A 10,200-nucleotide genomic window follows, 5' to 3' on the forward strand; every position below is an offset into this window, starting at 1 on the left:
CCACCCAAACCTTGGCCTTCCTCTTGTACTTCTCCCATCAACTCTTGCATTCATCACCTTCTTTAGCAGACAGCCATTTTCCATTCTCTCAACATTGCCAAACCACCTCAACACATTCATATCCACTCTAGCTGCTAACAAAAAGGGGACCTCTACTCTCTACGTTCCTCCCAGCCTGACAAGGGACTCAACCGAGTTCAGCTGGTACTGCTAGAGTGCCACAGCCCACCCTCCCCCGTTATCCACCACAGATGAAGCTTCATAATGCTGAATCCCCTACTGCTGCTACCTCCGCGGTCATCTAAGGCACCGGAGGAAGCAGCAGGGCCTACCGGAACTGAGTCACAATCGCTCGCCATTCATTCCTATTTCTAGCACGCTCTCTTGCCTCTCTCACATCTATCCTCCTATCACCCAGAGCTTTCTTCACTCCATCCATCCATCCACCCAAACCTTGGCCTTCCTCTTGTACTTCTCCAATCAACTCTTGCATTCATCACCTTCTTTAGCAGACAGCCATTTTCCATTCTCCCAACATGGCCAAACCACCTCAACACATTCATATCCACTCTAGCTGCTAACTCATTTCTTACACCCGTTCTCACCCTCACCACTTCGTTCCTAACCCTATCTACTCGAGATACACCAGCCATACTCCTTAGACACTTCATCTCAACCACATTCAATTTCTGTCTCTGTCACTTTTATTCCCCACAACTCCGTCCGATCCATACATCACAGTTGGTACAATCACTTTCTCATATAGAACTCTCTTTACATTCATGCCCAATCCTCTATTTTTTACTACTCCCTTAACTGCCCCAACACTTTGCAACTTTCATTCACTCTCTGACATACATCTGCTTCCACTCCACTATTTGCTGCAACAACAGACCCCAAGTACTTCAACTGATCCACCTCCTCAAGTAACTCTCCATTCAACATGACATTCAACCTTGCACCACTTTCCCTTCTCGTACATCTCATAACCTTACTCTTACCCACATTAACTATCAACTTCCTTCTCTCACACACACTTCCAAATTCGGTCACTAGTCGGTCAAGCTTCTCTTCTGTGTCTGCAACCAGTACAGTATCATCCGTAAACAACAACTGATTTACCTCCCATTCATGGTCATTCTCGTCTACCAGTTTTAATCCTCGTCCAAGCACTCGAGCATTCACCTCTCTCACCACTCCATCAACATACAAATTAAACAACCACGGCGACATCACACATCCCTGTCTCAGCCCCACTCTCACCGGAAACCAATCGCTCACTTCATTTCCTATCCTAACACATGCTTTACCACCTTTGAAGAAACTTTTCACTGCTTGCAACAACCTTCCACCAACTCCATATAACCTCCTCACATTCCACATTGCTTCCCTATCAACTCTATCATACGCTTTCTCCAGATCCATAAACGCAACATACACCTCCTTACCTTTTGCTAAATATTTCTCTCATATCTGCCTAACTGTAAAAATCTGATTCGTACAACCCCTACCTCTTCTAAAACCACCCTGTACTTCTAAGATTGCATTCTCTGTTTTATCCTTAATCCTATTAATCATTACTCTACCATACACTTTTCCAACTGCACTCAACAAACTAATATCCTTTGAATTACAACACTCATGCACATCTCCCTTACCCTTATATAGTGGTACAATACATGCACAAACCCAATTTACTGGTACCATTGACAACACAAAACACATATTAAACAATCTCACCAACCATTCAAGTACAGTCACACCCCTTTCCTTCAACATCTCAGCTCTCACACCATCCATACCAGATGCTTTTTCTACTCTCGTTTCATCTAGTGCTCTCTTTACTTCCTCTATTGTAATCTCTCTCTCATTCTCATCTCCCATCACTGGCACCTCACCACCTGCAACAGCAATTATATCTGCCTCCCTATTATCCTCAACATTCAGTAAACTTTCAAAATATTCCGCCCACCTTTTCCTTGCCTCCTCTCCTTTTAACAACCTTCCATTTCCATCTTTCACTGTCTCTTCAATTCTTGAGCCAGCCTTCCTTACTCTCTTCACTTCTTTCCAAAACTTCTTATTCTCTTCATATGACTGACCCAATCCCTGACCCCACCTCAGGTCAGCTGCCCTCTTTGCCTCACGTACCTTGCGCTTTACTTCCACATTTTTCTCTCTATATTTTTCATACTTCTCTATACTATTACTCTGCAGCCATTCTTCAAAAGCCCTCTTTTTCTCTTCCACTTTTACCTTCACTCCTTCATTCCACCATTCACTGCCCTTCCTCATGCTGCCTCCAACAACCTTCTTGTCACACACATCACTTGCAATCCCAACAAAACTTTCTTTTACTAACTTCCACTCCTCCTCTAAATTACCAGTTTCTCTTACTCTCACTTCGTCATATACCATTTTCAACCTTTCCTGATATTTACTTTTTACCCCTGGTTTTATTAGCTCTTCAACCCTCACTAGCTCCCTTTTACATCCACCTACTCTATTCCCCCACTCTTTTGCTACAACTAATTTTCCTTCCACCAAAAAATGATCAGACATACCGTTAGCCATACCCCTAAACACGTGCACGTCTTTCAATCTTCCAAACATTCTTTTAGTTATTAACACATAATCCATTAATGCCCTTTCTACTACTCTTCCATTTGCCACTCTTACCCATGTATACTTGTTTTTATCTTTCTTTTTGAAAAAGCTAGCACTTATTACCATCTCTTGTTTAACACACATATCTACCAGTCTCTCACCACTCTCATTTTCACCTTGTACGCCATACTTCCCAATGACACCTTTTACCTCTCCAGCGCCCACTCTAGTAGCATTTAAGTCACCCATGACAACTACATAATTCCTTCTACCCAGTCCTTCTACACACCTAGTTAATTCATTCCAGAACTCATTCCGCTCTTCTTCACTTTTCTCACTACATGGCCCATACGCACTGACAAACGCCCAATATTCACTACCCAACCTAACCCTTACCCACATTAACCTAGATGATATTTCCTTCCATTCCACTACTTTACCTGTCATCCATTCACCCAGCAATAAAGCCACACCCTCTCTCGCTCTTCCCCTTTCAATCCCAGACACTCTACCAGACATTTCACCAATCATCACTTCACCCTTTCCTTTCATCTTTTTCTCACACAAGGCCAATACATCCATCCTTCTCTTCATAAACATACTTCCAATCTCACATCTTTTACTCTCTATCGTACTACATCCACGCACATTCAAACACCCCAAAACTAGAGTGCGGGGAGCAGTCACTCTCGCTCCAGCTCCATCTCTTTGTTGACGTCTCGCATGATTATATACAGGAGAGGGGGTTCCCAGCCCCCTCGTCCCGTCCCTTTTAGTCGCCTCTTACGACACTCAGGGATAACGTTGGCGCCATTCTAATTGTTTTTATGCCCCCGCGGCTACATGGGGCATAAACTATGAAAACTTTAATAAAGCAAGAAGAGGAATAAGATAGAATAGTGTGCTTGAGTGTAGCCTCAAGAAAGAAAACTCTTACCCAAGTTAGTGGAAGACCATGGTACAGAGGTTATAGCACTGCCCAGGACTAGAGAACAATGGTTTGATTTTGGAGTGTCCTTCTAGAAAAGCTGCTTACCATAGCTAAAGAGTCTCTTCTACCCTTACCAAGAGGAAAGTAGCACTGAACAATTACAGTGCAGTAGTTAACCCTTCGGGTGAAGAAGAATTGTTTAGTAATCTCAGTGTTGTCAAGTGTATGAGAATAGAGGAGAATCTAAAGAATAGGCCAGACTATTTGGTGTATGTGTAGGCCAAGGGAAAGAACCGTAACCAAAGAGAAGGATCCAATGTAGTACTGTCTGACCAGTCAAAGGACCCCATAACACACTAGCGGTAGTATCTCAACGGGCGGCTGGTGCCATGGCCAACCTACTACCTATACTTCACTGTCTAGTTCTGGCACAATACAAGATTCAACAAAATATTTGAAAATTCTCCATTTAGAAAACATTCCAATTGGTTGTAGCTATGAAACAATTCATGAAGCAATCAAAGAAATTTTCATGGAAATTACCTGTAGTAGAGGTTTTTGTGAAGCTTGGGTATTATTTTCAAGTTTTGAGATTGCTTTAGAAGCAAACAAAAAATTAGGCAGCATAAAAATTGATAATTGTATGATTTCTGGGACTCTATGTAATAAAGCACCAAGAAATCGGGAAGCATATGAACATGAAGATTGGATAGAAAAAGTAATAGAGTATAGACTTCCAGAAGTAAGAATCCCCAAGCCTCCAACATGGATAATTGCATTTGGGAAGATTGATGATTACAACTACTACAAGATGAGTAACTTTATATAAAAAATTTGGTTTAATTAAAAGTAAGGATATTTGTAGATATGGTAAGAAATCTGTCTTGATCGATGCTAAATCAAATTCTCAATCTCACATGCTTTGTGGCATGAAGATTGAAGACACTGATCCTATAAAAGATATTAAACCACACATGAGCTCGAGGTGGCACTGGTGTTGCTATTCACAAGTCTATAAAATTTGAAACTATCTCCCTCAATACACCACTACAAGAATGTTTAAAGGTTTAAAGGCTGCTCATGAATGGCAGGGGCAAGGGACAGTGATATTGCCCTATCGGGCAGGACAATGCCCTAGAGACTGACCATATGCGCATATGATCAGACCCCAAGCCCCCTTTACACCCAAGCTAGGACCAAGGAGAGCCAGGCAATGGCTGTTGATGACTCGGCAGATAGACCTATAGGCCCCTGCAAACTCCCCATCCTTAGCTCACTAGGATGGTGAGATTGCAGGGACCAAAGAAACTAACCAGTTTGAGCGGGACTCGAACTCCAGTCTGGCGATCACCAGTCAGGGACATTACCACATTGGCCACCACAACCCTGTCAGAACACATATCGGGAAAAAATTACTTCATGCTTGCTATATCTTGAACCATCTTCAGAACTTTTCCTCTTAGACCATGCTGGGAGTCCAAGAAGTCTTAGACTCTCTGACCTCCAAGACCAGATCAATCAGCTCCCTGCCCCTTTTATTTTAATGGGTGATTTTAATGCAAATCATTCTTTATGGTGGGGAAATGTTTGTGATAGATGGGGTAAACGTATTGAAGAATTAATCAACAATAATGATCTAATACTAATGAATGGTGGTTCTCCAACTATGCATGATGTATTCCACAACTCTACATCAGCCATTTATTTGTCTATCTGTTCCTCATCCATTCGATTGGATTACTTTTGGTCAGGCAATCAGCACCTCCATGGCAGTGACCATGGGCCAATAATGTTAAATTATGCCCACAATCTTCCTTCTCCATGTCCACCGAAATGGAAGATAGATAAGGCAGACTGGACATCTTAAGAGAACTGTGCACACACTGAAAGAGAATTTGGTGACTTTACATCTCGAGTACATGCTTATCAACACCTTTCAAATGTTATTGATGATACGGCTAGCAAGGTTATACCTAAAACATGTGGTTTACCTCATCGTTCTGTAGTTCGTATATGGAGTAAAGAATGTGCCAATGGAAGGAAAGTGACCTGAACATGCTTCAGAAACACAAGAACAAACTATTAAGCAGATAGAGTAGCATACCTCAGAGCCTGTGCCAAACAAAAAACTTGAAGAGCAAAGAGAGCATCTTGAAGGAAATATATAGCTAATATCATTACCAAAACTCATTCAAAGGAAACATGGGACAAGATTAGAAAATTTCAAGTCAAATTTGTTCCAAGACCTTTACCAATACAAAAGGAAAATAATAGATATATGTGACCCCACAGATGTAGCAGAGGTACAAGCTAAACACTTTGCTTGTGTATCAAGTGCTGACAATTATTCCTCATCATTTCAACAAATTAGAGCAACAACATCTGTTGTTCCTCTTGCTTCTTTCAATACTGAAGCTTTTAGCTTATCTTTTATTATGGAGGAGATGTAAAATGCTATCTCTAGCTTGTCTTTGACTGCCCAAGGAAAGGGTGGCATCTGATATGAAATCATTTCACATCCCCTAGTTGGATACTAAGGAATTTTTATTAGAAACCCTTATTGGTCCATGGGCTTATACATCTGATTCCTGGCCTTTTTCAATCATAATTCCTGGCCACAACTCTAATAAAGACCCCGAACTGCCATCTAGTTTTAGGCCTATAGCCTTGACTAGTTGCATATTATGCAAATTATTTGAGAGTGTGATCAATAACAGACTTGTGTGGTATCTAGAATAAAAAGAAATGTATCAAATGCAATTTGGTTTTAGGAAGAACCAAAGTATGCTAGATCCTTTGCTGATGTTATTAAGGGAAATTTCAAATGCCTCTTCTCGCCAAAACCAGGTGTTGAGTGTCTTTTTTTTTTTTTTTTTTTTTTACCTCCAAAAGGCGTATGATACCATACGGAAGGGCGGTATTTTAAAGCAGTTGGCCTCATGGGGTATAGGAGGACATATATTTTCATTTATTGAAGAATTTTCATCAAATTGATTAAAGTAAGAGTAGGGTCAGAACTATCTTTATCCTACATGCAAGAAGGTGGTGTCCCCCAAGGCAGCGTACTGAGTGTGACCTTATTTGCTGTTGCTATCGATAGTCTCATTAGTCACCTACCTCCCGGCATACAAGAGTCACTATTTGTTCACAATTTTGCAATTTATTGTAGTGGATCATCTGCGCTACAAGCATGCCAAAAGCCTCAAATTGCTATAAATGCTGGTACTGCATGGGCAAATTCTTGGGGATTCATGTTCTCTCTTTAGAAGTCCAAAGCCAATTGTTTTACTCATACTGGTAAAAGAGAACAGATTGCTACCCTTTTCTCAAATGATAGTATTTTGCCATATGGGATAACGTCAAGTTTCCTGGAGGGTAATTTTTGACAAGAAAATTACCTTTGGTCCCCATATAAATGACGTATCCATCACGGTTAAAAAGTCACTAAACATCTTAAAAGTAGTTTCACATTTTGATTGGGGTTCTGATAAAACAACTTGGCTCAAAATTTACACATCTTTGTGTATGAGCAAGTTAGACCATGCATATCAAATTTATGGGTGAGCCACTAAGACTTTCCTCAAAAAACTTGATGTTCATATTATGGGGCTTCGCATCTGCACTGGTGCATACAGAACATCTTCCATTGATAGCCTGTATGTGGATTATGGCATGCCTCTCCTTTCCATCCGCGGAGAGGAGTTCAGTCTGAGGGTTTTAGTTAGGTCCCCCGCTATATTAAACAATCCTAATAGTAAATATATTAGGGCTCCTTTAGATCAAGCTCCTAACAGATCAAGAGTACCCCAAGCCTTTGGAAGTACAAATGAAAAATATACCGGAGTAGTAGTTTTGTTAACAGCACAGATAGCAGAGTTAAGATATCCTAAGTCTGTACCTTGGTGTAATTCACCTGTCAAAGTATGTTTTACGATAGGAGGGAAAAATACCTTACCTAGTAAGGTAATGAAAAGGGAGTTTTTAAATCATATTGCTCAACATCATGGGAAACATTTTTTACGGATGATTCTAAATCGTCAGCAGGAGTTGGAAGTGCAGTTGTGGTCGGGGATATTGTTATTAGAAAGAAACTTCCATCTTGTTCAGTATTTACTGCTGAGCTGTATGCAATAATTCTAGCAGTCCGACATATTTTGAAAATGGTTATCAAAATAGTTTTTATACAATTTTTACGGATTCCAATAGCGTTTTACTCTCAATTAAACAAATTATGTAAGGCTATCATCTAGTACAAGAAGTGCAGAACTGGTTAGTACATCTGTAGTCTAGGAAGAATGTCAGTTTTCACTTCTGTTGTGCCCTTGCCCATATTAGGGTGGGTGGAAACGAATGAGTAGAAAAGGCACCTAAGGAAGCTTCAGGTCTACTTAACCCATCCCCATGAATAAGTGTTATATATGGCATGATGATTATTCTCACACTTGTTTGATACTTGTAAAGAGTAGACACCCAGGCTACATACTACAGTATATGGAAAAAACCTTAAAGATGACACATTGGTTTTGAAAAGTTTCAAATTTCTGAAATTCTTGACATGTAACTAGTCATATTCCAGAATTTTTTGTTTAATTTTGTTCCCTCTGTTTTAGAAAAGGTGTAATTACATATAACAAGGCACTTCCCTCAATTTTGGGGGGTAGCCGACATCAAACAAACAAAACAAAAAAGGGGGACCTCTCCTCTCTACGTTCCTCCCAGCCTGACAAGGGACTCAACCGAGTTTGGCTGGTACTGCTATGGTGCCACAGCCCTCCTTCCCCGTTATCCACCACAGATGAAGCTTCATAACGCTAAATCCCCTACTGCTGCTACCTCCGTGGTCATCTAAGGCACCGGAGGAAGCAGCAGGGCCTACCGGAACTGCGTCACAATCGCTCGCCATTCATTCCTATTTCTAGTACGCTCTCTTGCCTCTCTCACATCTATCCTCTTATCACCCAGAGCTTTCTTCACTCCATCCATCCACCCAAACCTTGGCCTTCCTCTTGTATTTCTCCCATCAACTCTTGCATTCATCACCTTCTTTAGCAGACAGCCATTATCCATTCTCTCAGCATGGCCAAACCACCTCAACACATTCATATCCACTCTTAGCTGCTAACTCATTTCTTACACCAGTTCTCACCCTCACCACTTCGTTCCTAACCCTATCTACTCGAGATACACCAGCCATACTCCTTAAACACTTCATCTCAAAGACATTCAATTTCTGTCTATCCGTCACTTTTATTCCCCACAACTCCGATCCATACATCACAGTTGGTACGATCACTTTCTCCTATAGAACTCTCTTTACATTCATGCTCAACCCTCTATGTTTTACTGCTCCTTAACTGCCCCCAACACTTTGCCTCCTTCATTCACTCCCTGACGTACATCTGCTTCCACTCCACCATTTGCAGCAACAACAGACCCCAAGTACTTAAACTGATCCACCTCCTCAAGTAATTCTCCATTGAACATGACATTCAACCTTGCACCACCTTCCCTTCTCGTACATCTCATAACCTTACTCTTACCTATATTAACTCTCAACTTCCTTCTCTCACACACCCTTCCAAATTCTGTCGCTAATCGCCAAGCTTCTCTTCCGCGTCTGCAACCAGTACAGTATCATCCGCAAACAACAACATGGTCCTTCTCGTCTACCAGTTTCAATCCTCGTCCAAGTACTCGAGCATTCACCTCTCTCACCACTCCATCAACATACAAGTTAAACAACCACGGCAATATCACACATCCCTGTCTCAGTCCCACTCTCACCGGAAACCATTTCCTATCCTAACACATGCTTTACTACCTTTGTAGAAACTTTTCACTGCTTGCAACAACCTTCCACCAACTCCATATAACCTCATCACATTCCACATTGCTTCCCTATCAACTCTATCATACGCTTTCTCCAGATCCATAAACACAACATACACCCCCTTACCTTTTGCTAAATATTTCTCGCATATCTGCCTAACTGTAAAAATCTGATTCGTACAACCCCTACCTCTTCTAAAACCACCCTGTACTTCTAAGATTGCATTCTCTGTTTTATCCTTAAACCTATTAATCAGTACTCTACCATACACTTTTCCAACTACACTCAACAAACTAATATCCTTTGAATTACAACACTCATGCACATCTCCCTTACCCTTATATAGTGGTACAATACATGCACAAACCCAATTTACTGGTATCATTGACAACACAAAACACATATTAAACAATCTCACTAACCATTCAAGTACAGTCACACCCCCTTCCTTCAACATCTCACCTCTCACACCATCCATACCAGATGCTTTTCCTACTCTCGTTTCATCTAGTGCTCTCTTTACTTCCTCTATTGTAATCTCTCTCTCATTCTCATCTCCCATCACCGGCACCTCAACACCTGCAACAGCAATTATATTTGCCTCCCTATTATCCTCAACATTCAGTAAACTTTCAAAATATTCCGCCCACCTTTTCCTTGCCTCCTCTCCTTTTAACAACCTTCCATTTCCATCTTTCACTGTCTCTTCAATTCTTGAGCCAGCCTTCCTTACTCTCTTCACTTCTTTCCAAAACTAATTTATTAAAATTATTTTTTTATAAGTACAGTATACTATTTCATGCAATTTGTCCTACCTTTGGTTCCTGTTTAT

At 41.0% G+C, this 10,200-nt stretch overlaps 1 protein-coding gene across 2 annotated transcripts in view; it reads left to right on the forward strand.

The window, feature by feature from the left end:
* The window catches only part of Gapvd1 (GTPase activating protein and VPS9 domains 1), a 494,617-nt gene that overhangs the window by 163,975 nt on the left and 320,442 nt on the right, over window positions 1-10,200 (forward strand). The gene's annotated exons all lie outside the window — the stretch shown is intronic.

This window comes from Palaemon carinicauda, chromosome 16, assembly GCF_036898095.1.
Source record: "Palaemon carinicauda isolate YSFRI2023 chromosome 16, ASM3689809v2, whole genome shotgun sequence".
NCBI lineage: Eukaryota > Metazoa > Arthropoda > Malacostraca > Decapoda > Palaemonidae > Palaemon > Palaemon carinicauda.